The sequence below is a fragment of the Bos grunniens genome, chromosome 21, assembly GCF_055505025.1.
Source record: "Bos grunniens cultivar Pamir isolate PY7600 chromosome 21, Bosgru_T2T1.0, whole genome shotgun sequence".
Taxonomy (NCBI): Eukaryota; Metazoa; Chordata; class Mammalia; order Artiodactyla; family Bovidae; genus Bos; species Bos grunniens.
The window spans coordinates 45,314,805-45,328,127 of NC_141185.1; the positions used below are offsets into that span (position 1 = coordinate 45,314,805).

At 43.6% G+C, this 13,323-nt stretch overlaps 2 long non-coding RNA genes across 10 annotated transcripts in view; one reads left to right on the top strand and one right to left on the bottom strand.

Annotated features, from left to right (window-relative positions):
* Positions 1–13,323, top strand: part of LOC147349560 (uncharacterized) — a 59,312-nt gene that overhangs the window by 40,934 nt on the left and 5,055 nt on the right. For 5 of the 9 annotated variants that reach the window (XR_015149951.1, XR_015149953.1, XR_015149950.1 and 2 more), the window contains 3 exons: positions 4,876–4,947; positions 5,693–5,759; positions 6,365–6,479. This is a non-coding gene — a long non-coding RNA (uncharacterized LOC147349560). Of the gene's footprint in view, positions 1–4,802; positions 4,822–4,875; positions 4,948–5,646; positions 5,760–6,364; positions 6,480–13,323 lie in introns of those variants that run through there. The other 4 variants (XR_015149954.1, XR_015149955.1, XR_015149956.1 and 1 more) reach the window with 3 other exon arrangements.
* LOC147349562 (uncharacterized) overlaps positions 6,785–13,323 on the bottom strand; it is a 46,390-nt gene continuing 39,851 nt past the window's right edge. The window contains exon 5 of the long non-coding RNA XR_015149970.1: positions 6,785–6,943. This is a non-coding gene — a long non-coding RNA (uncharacterized LOC147349562). The remainder of the gene's footprint in view (positions 6,944–13,323) is intronic.

A 13,323-nucleotide genomic window follows, 5' to 3' on the forward strand; every position in this document is an offset into this window, starting at 1 on the left:
TTCAGCAATACGTGAACCATGAACTTCCTGATGTTCAATCTGGTTTTAGAAAAAGCAGAGGAACCAGAGATCAAATTGCCAACATCTGCTGGATCATGGAAAAAGCAAGAGAGTTCCAGAAAAGTATCTACTTCTGCTTTATTGACTATTCCAAAGCCTTTGACTGTGTGGATCACAATAAACTGTGGAAAATTCTGAAAGAGATGGGAATACCAGACCACCTGATCTGCCTCTTGAGAAATTTGTATGCAGGTCAGGAAGCAACAGTTAGAACTGGACATGGAACAACAGACTGGTTACAAATAGGAAAAGGAGTTCGTCAAGGCTGTATATTGTCACCCTGTTTATTTAACTTATATGCAGAGTACATCATGAGAAACGCTGGACTGGAAGAAACACAAGCTGGAATCAAGATTGCAGGGAGAAATATCCATAACCTCAGATATGCAGATGACACCACCCTTATGGCAGAAAGTGAAGAAGAACTCAAAAGCCTTTTGATGAAAGTGAAAGAGTAGAGTGAAAAAGTTGGCTTAAAGCTCAACATTCAGAAAACGAAGATCACGGCATCCGGTCCCATCACTTCATGGGAAATAGATGGGGAAACAGTGTCAGACTTTATTTTTCTGGGCTCCAAAATCACTGCTGATGGTGACTGCAGCCATGAAATTAAAAGACGCTTACTCCTTGGAAGGAAAGTTATGACCAACCTAGATAGCATATTCAAAAGCAGAGACATTACTTTGCCAACAAAGGTCCGTCTAGTCAAGGCTATGGTTTTTCCTGGGGTCACGTATGGATGTGAGAGTTGGACGTGAAGAAGGCTGAGCGCCAAAGAATTGATGCTTTGAACTGTGGTGTTGGAGAAGACTCTTGAGAGTCCCTTGGACTGCAAGGAGATCCAACCAGTCCATTCTGAAGGAGATCAGCCCTGGAATTTCTTTGGAAGGAATGATGCTAAAGCTGAAACTCCAGTACTTTGGCCACCTCATGCGAAGAGTTGACTCATTGGAAAAGACTCTGATGCTGGGAGGGATTGGGGGCAAGAGAAGAAGGGGACGACAGAAGATGAAGTGGCTGGATGGCATCACTGACTTGATGGACGTGAGTCTGAGTGAACTCTGGGAGTTGGTGATGGACAGGGAGGCCTGGCGTGCTGCGGTTCATGGGGTTGCAAACAGTCGGACACGACTGAGCGACTGAAGTGAAGTAAAGTACATGAACAAACACCCAAGGGCCTGTGTCTCACTACTTCTTCCCCCTGAATCTTCACCCCTTCCCTCCAGACTCATGCTTACCTGGGGCACCACCTCCCTGCTGAGGTAGCTGCTTAGGAGACTGTATCCTCAGGAAGGAGGCTTGAACTGGGGACCACAGCACCAATAGACCTGGAGTCTAGGTTACTTTTCCAGGGTTTGAGGCCAGATGGTTGACCGTACTTTGGGTATACTAGGGACTCTGGTCCCAGTCAGAGCAAATCAGACAGTATTCAGTTAAGGACACCCTGCCCAGCTGTCTGACACCACTCCAGGGCAGTCAAGGTTTCAAGGCTGCTCAGACTTCACGGATGGGATAGCAGCACAAGTCAGGGAGGTGGGAGGAAATTAACTAGGCATTGATTTTCTTTCCTTTTCTTTAATCTAATGATAATACTATATGGGAATATAGTTGATTTGCCATTTTTGCTTGTCATCAGTATACAACCACCTGATTCTATTATGACATGTGAGTATATACAGGATATCTGTTCTTTTTTGGGTTGTTTTACGCTAGAGGTTATTGCAGAATTTCAAGCAAAGTTCCCTGTGCTGACCATCAGGTGTTTGTGGAGTATCTGTTAGATATACACATTTCTGAGTAAATGTGGCAAGAATGAAGGAAGGGGATAATCCTTGTAAATTGTCTATTACAGATATAGATTTCTGTGTATATGTTAGAGATGCAGATTTTGTGTTTATGTGGGAGGGAGGAGATACTCTTTATGGATTATCTATTGGAGATACTGGTTTCTGTGTATATAAGGAAGAAAGAAAATAATCCTTGTGGATTTTCTATTACAGATTTCTGTGTATAAGTTAGAGACACGGATTTCTTTGTATATGTGGAAGGAAGGAGGGAAGGTAGGAGATAGTCCTTATGGATTATCTATTAAAGGTACATATCCTGTATATAAGTGAAGTCGCTCAGTCGTGTCCGACTCTTTGCGACCCCATAGACTGTAGCCTACCAGGCTCCTCTGTCCATAGGATTTTCCGGGCAATAGTACTGGAGTGGATTGCCATTTCCTTCTCCAGGGGATCGTCCCAATCCAGGGCTCAAACCCGGGTCTCCCTCAGTGTAGACAGACGCTTTACCGTCTGAGCCACCAGGGAAGTCCTTCCTGTATATATGTTATTCCCAAATTTCTAATTCATCCCTGGCCTTCACTCTTTTTTGCAGAGGGGGACTTTGTGTTTGAGTTCTCAGAGTCTCTTTTTGTGTTGTAAATTAGTTCCTTTGCAACTCTTTTTCTCCTTTAGCACAGAAGGGAGATAGGGATACTATTGTCTTTCCTTGACTGGTTGACTTGGTTCGTGTAAAATTCTTCAAGGTCCATCCTTGTGGCAATAGTCCATCCCAGGAGCATAGTTTCATAATTTCAGTGGCAGTTTTTCATAGTCCATTTTATACATGTACTGCATCTTTTTTAAGCTTTAATCTGTCAGTGAACATATTTTCCTGGGTCTGTGTTTTGCTATTGTAAGTAAGGCTGCAGTGAATGTTGGGGTGCATGTGTATTTTTGAATGGTGGTTTTTTAGATATAAGCCCATGTGAGAGTATGTCAGTCTAGGCTTAGTTTTTCTGAAGATCTTTTTCTAGCATGTGGAAGCTGTACTTTCTAGGGCTGTTGGCAATCTCCATTCCCACTGATAGTGTCGGGTAGGTTCCATCACTACCCAGCTCTCTCTCACATGTATTATTGCAGACTTGTGAGGATGGCCATTCTGATAGGTTGGATTTGATTTCTTGTCATTTTGATTGGCATTTCTCCTGTAATAATTAGGGATGCTGGGCATATTGTCCTGTGGCAGTTTGGTTTTTTTTTTTCCTTAAGGGTGTGAGGGAAATTTACCTTTTGCCATTGGCTTCTTGAAAGTTGGTTGTGTTTGCAATTTATCTCTGCAGTATCTGCTGCAGGGCCTTTCCTGAGGGTGAGCGTCTGTGTGCTAAGTCCTTCAGTCATGTCCGACCCTCTGACGCTATGAAACATAGCCCACCAGGCTCCTCTGTCCATGGGATTCTCCAGGCAAGAATACTGGAATAGGTTGCCGTGCTCTCCTCCAAGGGATCTTCCTGACCCAGAGTTCAAACCAGTGTCTCTTATGTCTCCTGCACTGGCAGGCAGTTCTTTACCACCCTTGGAAGCTCCAGTAGAATCCTAAAAAGTCCTTAACAATTCACCTAGTCATACAGAAAGAGGTCAAGCTGTATCACCAGAGCAAACTGTTAAACCTCAAATGGAAAGGTCACACTGAGGCCTGAGATGTGGGAAGGGTCAGTAGACGTGGTGGTCTCACCATGTGCCCCCTCGGTAGTAACTGTATTCGCTCAAGGAACAGCTTGTATTGGGTGGTGGAACTTGGTCCCACCACAAGCCTTCCCTTTGAAGGAAGCAGTGCACATCTTTAAAACAGCTCAAAGATGCAAAACTGAGCCCATCGCCTTGATTAACATGATAATGCATGTCCCTATCATTAGACTAAGAAGAAAGGAAATAACTAAATATTTCATAAATTCTTATCTGTGAAAAAATTGTCAAGTTGAGATGTCAAACCTAATTTATTTTACACATCTGAAAATTAAAGATTCATCCTGAATGCGCCTCATTGTTAATTGTTAGAGAAATGCAAATCAAAACTTCAGTGAGGTACCACCTCAAACGGGTCAGAAAGGCCATCGTTTAAAAATGTCCAAATAACAAGTGTTGCAGAGGGTGTGGAGAAAAGGGAACCCTCCTACGCTGTTGCTGGGAATGTAAATTGGCGCAGTCACTGTAGAGAACAGTATGGCAGTTTCACACACACACACAAAAAGAGCATATGATCCAGCAATCCCATCCCCAGCCATACATCCATTCAAAGCTATAATTTGAAAAGATACATGAAGTATGTGCATACCAGCTACAGATCTCACAAGAAACCTTACTCTTACATCTGAGATGTCAAATTTGTTTTCATATATTGTCTGCTATATTTAGACTCTTGGTTCATACTCCATGTAACCACATACTGTCATAATTAAATCCAATTTGAATTTTAGCCTTATTTTTAGGATGTGGTTTCTCTCCAGCAGCTTAGGAACATTCCCTTTTCTCCAGGTCCTGTTTCTCTGGTGTGACATTTCAAACCTCAAAAACTGTTACTTGTTGATACGAATATCAATTTAATTCTAGCTCAGTTTGAACGGAGAAGCAAAAAAAATCAGTGGGCCTATGTTTTCTGTTTTCTTCATGGAGAAAAATGCAACTGTTGGAAGAAAAATTACCTGCAGCTCATGTGCTGTTTGAGTCACTAATCTTTTGCAGGAATTTTATTTTCAAGTGTGATCCTTCGTTCATGTAATAACAAATAACAGAATTAGAAGAAAATAATTTGAGATAATGGCTTGCTTCTACCTAGAAGATCTGAGCCAAAGGAACCAATGGAAACTATAAAAGCATGGTTTGAAGCTTTTAAGAATATTTTAGGTTTGCAAATAACTAGGATGCTTGGAATTAAAATGGTATATTTTTATTCTGATAAAGAATGTACTTTTTCAAAAGGCTTCCAGTGTGGCCACCTCCTGCTGGAAGCCTGGGATGCTGGAATCAGGCCACTTGCTGTCTGTCTCTACAGGACACTGGGCTGCACTCTAAGAAGTTCCTGGATCTCCCCTGGATTCTGACCATCATGTGACCAGACAAATTGGTAACATTGTTGTTTTGTCTGTTGAAAGTTTAATGACACAGATCCTTTCAGTTTCCTGATGTGGGTGAAGTGTGGAGCCCAGTGATGCTTTCTTCTTCAAGAAATGTACATCCTAGTTCCCGCATGAGGGTGAGCCCCCGTCCAACGGTGAGAGACCCTGCATATGTGTGACCTGTGCCTCTTGGGAGACCAAACTAGACTAGACTAGTTTGAACCTGACCAAGTTCCGTCTACATGGCAGATTTACACTCCAAATCCTATCTGCACTGATTATGTTTGGATGAGACATTTAGACCTGACCTTGTACTCGCTGCACTGGGACATGGAGACCCGGGTGCAGACCTGGCCTGGCCTCTGTCTGGGAAACTCCGTGCCTGCGTCTGAGCGTCAGTGCTCAGATGTCTGGGCTCTGGGGCTGGGGTGGGCTTCTCTGGGTGACCGTGCTCTCCTCTGCGTGGGCTTCCCTGGCCCTCCCGGGGGTCAGTGCTATGGTCGGGCTCCTAGTCTGTCCCCTGCCAGATTCGCCTTCCTTGGGGCTCCTGGACACCCCTCAGGTGGGCTACCTGGTAATCATTCCAATTTTCCAGCACATTCAGGTTGAGCAGGGAGGCAGGTTCACCTGGTGAATTGATTCCAGGACACAGGGATCGGGCAAAAAGTCAATGGGCAGCAGGTGAGGTTGCTTCTGTGAACTTCCAGTTGACTCTGTCTTCCAAAGAGAACAGAACTGCCCCTCGTCTTTCAGCCTGGCTCTCTTGTGTTTTCTCAACATTCTCCGTGGGACAAGAAAGACAGAGCCTGCCAGAACCGAGGTAATGTGTTCACCTCTAGCATGAGCTTTCAAACCAGCAAAAAATCACACAGAACCAAAGTGAAAACAGGAGGGGCCTGACTTCTCAGGGACAATTGAGGGGAGAGGAGACTGACCCTACACTTCTTTCAAAGGTCCCTGGAGGTCCCAGGGACCTGGCTTGTTTACACACTGGGGGGATCCACTGACCACAGTGATGGTCTCCTTGTCCTGACTGAGGGGATGTGTGACCCCAGGAGGGGTTCTGGGGACTGTGTGAGTCTCACCCCACCTGCATGCGTCAGCAGCACGTGTACAGGGAGGCGACACACACACAAAGCTAAGAAAAAGGGAAGAATGCACGAGCGGTTCTCTTGTGTTGAGGAATTCACGCTTTACAGTGTTCACTTTGTACAGGCCTGTGCCTGTCTGCCTCTTTACCCCCACGAGGTTCACCCTCCCTCTGAAGACTCCTCAGGTGTCTCTACCTGGTAATTATTCCAATTCAGCAGCAGGATCATTGCTGGAAGGGAGGCAGGTTCACCTGGTGAGTTGATTGCAGGGCACATGGATCAGGCAAAAAGCCAACGGGCAGCAGGTGAGGTTGCTGCTGTGATCTCCTTCCAGTTGACGTCCCCCCTCAGCAGAGACCAGACCTCCCCCTCGTCTCCCAGCCCTGCGTCTGGAGTGTTTTCTCAACACCTCAGTGGGACAAGAAAGGACCGAGCCTGCCAGAACCAAGGTAGTGTGTTCAACATTATCAAGACAGCTGTAAAAACAGTTAATATCACACAGAACCAAAGGGAGGAGATGAGGATTTCTCTGGAACAAGTGTGGGGAGAGGAGACCAACTCTACACTTCTTTCCACCATCCCAGGAGGTTACAGGAACCCACTTGTTTTCACTTTAGGGGCCCAAGCAGCAGAGACCTGGGGTCCTAACCAAGGGTCATGCGACCCCTGGTGCTGGGACTTGGGATTGTGTGGGTCTCACCCCATCCACAAGGGTCAGGAATCTTTACCTGGAAACCCCATATCTGCTCTTTACCTGCAGTGTGTCTTGTTCTTTCTGAGATATCCAACATCTGAATTGAGAGTGTTGCCCTGATTAACCTGTGGTCCCTTTTCTTCTCTTCACCTTGTCGCATTCACATGAGGTCAGGCACCTTTGAGTGGGTTGCTGCTCTGTGTTCTGGAGAATGAAAACCTTTAGAGGTGTCACATTAATATCGTAGCATCAGATCAGTTCAGTCGCTCAGTCATGTCCGACTCTTTGCGACCCCATGAATCGCAGCACGCCAGGCCTCCCTGTCCATCACCAACTCCTAGAGTCCACTAAGACTCACATCCATCGAGTCAGTGATGCCATCCAGCCATCTCATCCTCTGTCGTCCCCTTCTCCTCCTGCCCCCAATCCCTCCCAGCATCAGAGTCTTTTCCAATGAGTCAACTCTTTGCATGAGGTGGACAAAGTACTGGAGTTTCAGCTTTAGCTGAAACTAGTGTTCATTTTCTGAATGTTGAGCTCTAAGCCAACTTTTTCACTCTCCACTTTCACGTTCATCAAGAGGCTTTTTAGTTCCTCTTCACTTTCTGCTATAAGGGTGGTGTCATCTGCATATCTGAGGTTATTGATATTTCTCCCTGCAATCTTGATTCCAGCTTGTGTTTCTTCCAGTCCATCACATGTCTAATTCATAGGTCACCACTGTCTGGTTTCCCCTTCACCAAGCTCAAGTAATTTAATTTGTAATTTAATTTTGATTTTATAGTGGGTTAGAGTTGATTTCCATTGTTTTGGTTTTAGGTGTACAGGAATTTGATTCGATTTTACATAGACATATATCTATTTTTTCATTTTCTTTCTCATATAGGTTGTTACCAATTGTTCAGTAGAGTTCACTGTTCTATTCAGTAGATTCTATCTGATTATCAGTTTGATAGCTATTATGTGTATATTTTAATCTGAAAGTCTTAATTTATCCCTCCCTTTTAACTTTCTTTTGATAATCATAATTTGGTTTTCTCAATCTGCAAGTCCATTTCTGTTTTGTAAATGAGTTCAGTGGTCTGAACTTATAGACTCTAATTGTCTCTGGTGTCTTACAACACTACCTTTGCTCTCTGACTTACCTCATTTAGTATGAAAATTTCTCAGTTCATCCATGCTGCTGCCAAGATGATTATTTTTCCTATTTTACGGCTAAGTAGTGTTCCACTGTATTGATGCATCATGTGGTTTCATTTTTCTGTCAATGGACATTTTGGTGGGTTCTATGTCTTGGCTACTGTAAATAGTGCTGGCCTGAAAATCGAGGAGTACATGTCATTTCGAATGATGAATTTCTCCAGATCTAAGCTTGCGAGTGGGATTGCAGGATCATAGGATACCTCTGTGTTTAGTGTTTCAAGGAACCTCCATGGTTTTTCCACAGTGGCTTCACAATTTATATTCCCACCGAGGTTGTAGGAGGATTCCCTTTTCTGTACATCCTCTGCAGTATTTATTCTTTTTAGAGCTTTTTGATGATGGTCACTGTGACCAGTGTGAGGTGATACTTCATTGTAATTTTGATTTGCATTGATTTAATAATTCCTAATGTGGAATATCTTTCCATGTGCTTTTATTATTTTATACCTTGTAAGTAAAATTCACCTCTTGAATCTGGCTTGCTGAAACTGGGCCCCGTTTGAAATTCTTTTCTGATAATTTACCCCAGGACATTTCTTGAGGGCAGGTGTCGTTTACAGCCCTGTTGGACGTGAGAAATCTGTATGCAGGTCAGGAAGCAACAGTTAGAACTGGACATGGAACAACAGACTGGTTCCAAATAGGAAAAGGAGTTTGTCAAGGCTGTATATTGCCACCCTGTTTATTTAACTTATATGCAGAGTACATCATGAGAAACGCTGGACTGGAAGAAGCACAAGCTGGAATCAAGATTGCAGGGAGAAATATCAATAACCTCAGATATGCAGATGACACCACCCTTATGGTAGAAAGTGAAGAACTCAAAAGCCTCTGGATGAACGTGAAAGTGGAGAGTGAAAAAGTTGGCTTAAAGCTCAACATTCAGAAAATGAAGATCATGGCATCCAGTTCCATCACTTCATGGGTAATAGATGGGGAAACAGTGGAAACAGTGTCAGACTTTATTTTTCTGGGCTCCAAAATCACTGCTGATGGTGACTGCAGCCATGAAATTAAAAGACGCTTACTCCTTGGAAGGAAAGTTATGACCAACCTAGATAGCATATTCAAAAGCAGAGACATTACTTTGCCAACAAAGGTCCGTCTAGTCAAGGCTATGGTTTTTCCTGTGGTCATGTATGGATGTGAGAGTTGGACTGTGAAGAAGGCTGAGCGCCAAAGACTTGATGCTTTTGAACTGTGGTGTTGGAGAAGACTCTTGAGAGTCCCTTGGACTGCAAGGAGATCAGCCCTGGGATTTCTTTGGAAGGAATGATGCTAAAGCTGAAACTCCAGTACTTTGGCCACCTCATGCGAAGAGCTGACTCATTGGAAAAGACCCTGATGCTGGGAGGGATTGGGGGCAGGAGGAGAAGGGGACGACAGAGGATGAGATGGCTGGATGGCATCACTGACTCGATGGACGTGAGTCTGAGTGGACTCTGGGAGTTGGTGATGGACACGGAGGCCTGGCGTGCTAGGATTCATGGGGTCACAGAGTCAGACATGACTGAGCAACTGATCTGATCTGGACTTTTGACTATGAAAAGCATATCAGCACCTGTTTTATGGTTTATCTATTAATCTGAACCAGCTAATTGCTCTCCGCCCCCCTCAACTTCCTTTTCTGGTAACCATAATTTTCTTATTTAAGTCCCCGAGACTGATTATCCAGTTTTAGATTCCACCACAAATGATGTCCTATGATAGCTGTCTTTCCCTGTCTCACTTCACTTAGCATGATCATCTCAGATTTCTTCCCTATAACTGGAAATGGCATTATTTCAACCTTCTTTATTTCTGAGTATTGTTGCATTGTGTATATGTACCCCATCTTCTGTATCCATTCATCTGTCCTGTACATTTAAGTTGCTTCCTTGTGTTTGCTATTGTACCTAGTGCTGCCATGATCATTGGGGTGCAGGTATGTTTTAAATTTTTTGTTTTCTTCTGGATCTATGCCTAGGTCTGGGATTGCTGTGTAACTTGGTACTTCTATTTTTAGTATTGAGAACCTCCTTAATGTTCTCCCTGGTGAATGTACTCATTTATGTTCCCACCACGTTGTCAAAGGGCTTTCTTCTCTCCACACCTTCTGCAGAATTCATTGTTGTAGATTTTTTGAGTTGGTCTTTCTGATCGTTGTGAGGTGATACCTCATTGGACCATTGATTTGCCTTTCTCTAAGAACTAGTAAACTACAGTACAATTGCACTCATCTCACGCGCTAGCAAAGTAATGCTCAAATTTCTCCAAGTCAGGTTTCAACAGTAAGTGAACCGTGAACTTCTGGATGTTCAGGTTGGATTTAGAAAAGGCAGAGGAACCAGAGATCAAATTGCCAACATCTGTTGGATCATAGAAAAAGCAAGAGAGTTCCAGAAAAACATCTATTTCTGCCTTATTGACTTTGCCAAAGCCTTTGACTGTGTGGATCACAACAAACTGTGGAAAATTCTGAAACAGATGGGAATACCAGACCACCTGACCTGCCTCCTGAGAACTCTGTATGCAGGTCAAGAAGCAACAGTTAGAACTGGACATGGAACAACAGACTGGTTCCAAGTCAGAAAAGGAATACATCAAAGCTATATATTGTCACCCTGCTTATTTAACTTATGTGCAGAGTACATCATGCAAAATGCTGGGCTGGATGAAGCACAAGCTGAAATCAAGATTGCCGGGAGAAATATCAATAACTTCAGATATGCAGACGACACCACCCTTATGGCAGAAAGTGAAGAGGAATTACAGACCCTCTTGATAAAAGTGAAAGAGAAGAGTAAAAATGTTGGCTTAAAATTCAACATTCAGAAAACTAAGAGCATGGCATCCAGTTCCATCACTTCATGGCAAATAGATGGGGAAACAGTGACTTTATTTTTGGGGGGCTCCAAAATCCCTGCAGATGGTGATTGCAGCATGAGATTAAAAGACACTTGCTCCTTGGAAGAAAACCTATGGCCAACCTAGACAGCATATTAAAAAGGAGAGACATTACTTTGTCAACAAAGGTCCGTCTAGTCAGTTCAGTTGCTCAGTCGTGTCCGACTCTTTGTGGCCCCATGAATCACAGCACGCCAGGCCTCCCTGTCCATCACCAACTCCCAGAGTCCACTCAGACTCACGTCCATCGAGTCAGTGATGCCATCCAGCCATCTCATCCTCTGTCGTCCCCTTCTCCTCCTGCCCCCAATCCCTCCCAGCATCAGGGTCTTTTCCAGTGAGTCAACTCTTTGCATGAGGTGGCCAAAGTACTGGAGTTTCAGCTTTAGCATCATTCCTTCCAAAGAAATCCCAGGGCTGATCTCCTTCAGAATGGACTGGTTGGATCTCCTTGCAGTCCAAGGGACTCTCAAGAGTCTTCTCCAACACCACAGTTCAAAAGCATCAAGTCTTTGGCGCTCAGCCTTCTTCACAGTCCAACTCTCACATCCATACATGACCACAGGAAAAACCATAGCCTTGACTAGACGGACCTTTGTTGGCAAAGTAATGTCTCTGCTTTTGAATATGCTATCTAGGTTGGTCAAACTTTCCTTCCAAGGAGTAAGCGTCTTTTAATTTCATGGCTGCAGTCACCATCTGCAGTGATTTTGGAGCCCAGAAAAATAAAGTCTGACACTGTTTCCACTGTTTCCCCATCTATTTCCCATGAAGTGGTGGGACCGGATGCCATGATCTTCGTTTTCTGAATGTTGAGCTTTAAGCCAACTTTTTCACTCTCCTCTTTCACTTTCCTCAAGAGGCTTTTGAGTTCCTCTTCACTTTCTGCCATAAGGGTGATGTCATCTGCATATCTGAGGTTATTGATATTTCTCCCTGCAATCTTGATTCCAGCTTGTGTTTCTTCCAGTCCAGCGTTTCTCATGATGTACTCTGCCTTGACGTACTCCTTTTCCTATTTGGAACCAGTCTGTTGTTCCATGTCCAGTTCTAACTGTTGCTTCCTGACCTGCATACAGATTTCTCAAGAGGCAGGTCAGGTGGTCTGGTAGTCCCATCTCTTTCAGAATTTTCCAGTTTGTTGTGATCCACACAGTCAAAGGCTTAAGGCTGTGGTTTTTCCAGTGGTCATGTATGGATGTGAGAGTTGGACATAAAGTAAGCTGAACACCAAAGAATTGATGCGTTTGAAATGTGGTGTTGGAGAAGACTCTTGAGAGTCCCTTGGACTGCAAGGAGATCCAACCAGTCCATCCTAAAGGAAATCAGTCCTGAACATTCATTGGAAGGACTGATGCTGAAGCTGAAACGCCAATACTTTGGCCACCTGATGCAAAGAACTGACTCATTTGAAAAGACCCTGATACTGGGAAAAATTGAAGGGGAGGAGAAGGGGATGACAAAGGATGAGATGGTTGGATGGCATCACTGACTCAATGGACATGAGTTTGAGTAAGCTCTGGGAGTTGGTAATGGACAGGGAAGCCTGGTGTGCTGCAGTCCGTGGGGTCACAAAGAGCTGGACATGACTGAGTGACTGAACTGAAGAACTTAATTATGCTGACAATCTTTTCTTATAGTTTATGGCCAACTCTATGCCTTCTCTGGAGAAATGTGTATTTAGATGTTTAGACATTTTTTATTGGATTGGTTTTTTATATTGAGCTTTATGAGTTTGTACGTGTGGAGATAAATTCCCTGGTTTCCTTTGCTATGCAAATGTTTTTTAAGGTCTGTTAGGTCCCACTTGTTTGTTTTTATTTGTCCTAAGTGGTGAATCAAAACAGAACTTGCTGCACTTAATGTAAAAGTGCATTCTACTTGTTTCCTTAGGAGTTCCATTGTATCTGTCCTTTTATTTAGACCTTTTAAATCTATTTGTAGTTTATTTTTGTGTATGGTGTTAGGGAGTCATTTAATTTCATTCTCATCTTCATGCTAAGGAACCTGCCCGTGTCCTCCACAGTGGCTGCTCCCAATTTCCATTCCCACCATCAGTGTGAGAGGGTTCCCTTGGCTCTATACCCTCTCCAACATTTATTGTTTGTAGTTTCTGCCTATAGCCACACTCACCTGTGTGAGGTGATACCTCATTGAAGTTTTAATTTGCATTTTTCTCATATTAATGATGCTGACATCTTTTCATGTGATTTTTTAAAACAATGTGAGTTAAACTTACTTACTGAAATTGACTTCTGGAACCCTGACCTATATTTAATAGTTTTTTCCATTTTCTGATGACTTGCCTAGAATATTTCTTTAGGGCAGGTGATGATTTTTTTTACTTACAGCCCCTCAGGCCTTGTGAATATTAAGTGCTCTTGAGCTTTGGTTTTAAAGTTGTTGCTATGCAAAATAGCCACAGGATGGGAGCATGTCTTTATGCCCAACTCTGGTTCCTGCAGGAACCAGAGCCTTGGGGAAAGTCCTGTTCCTTGACTGCCAGTTAG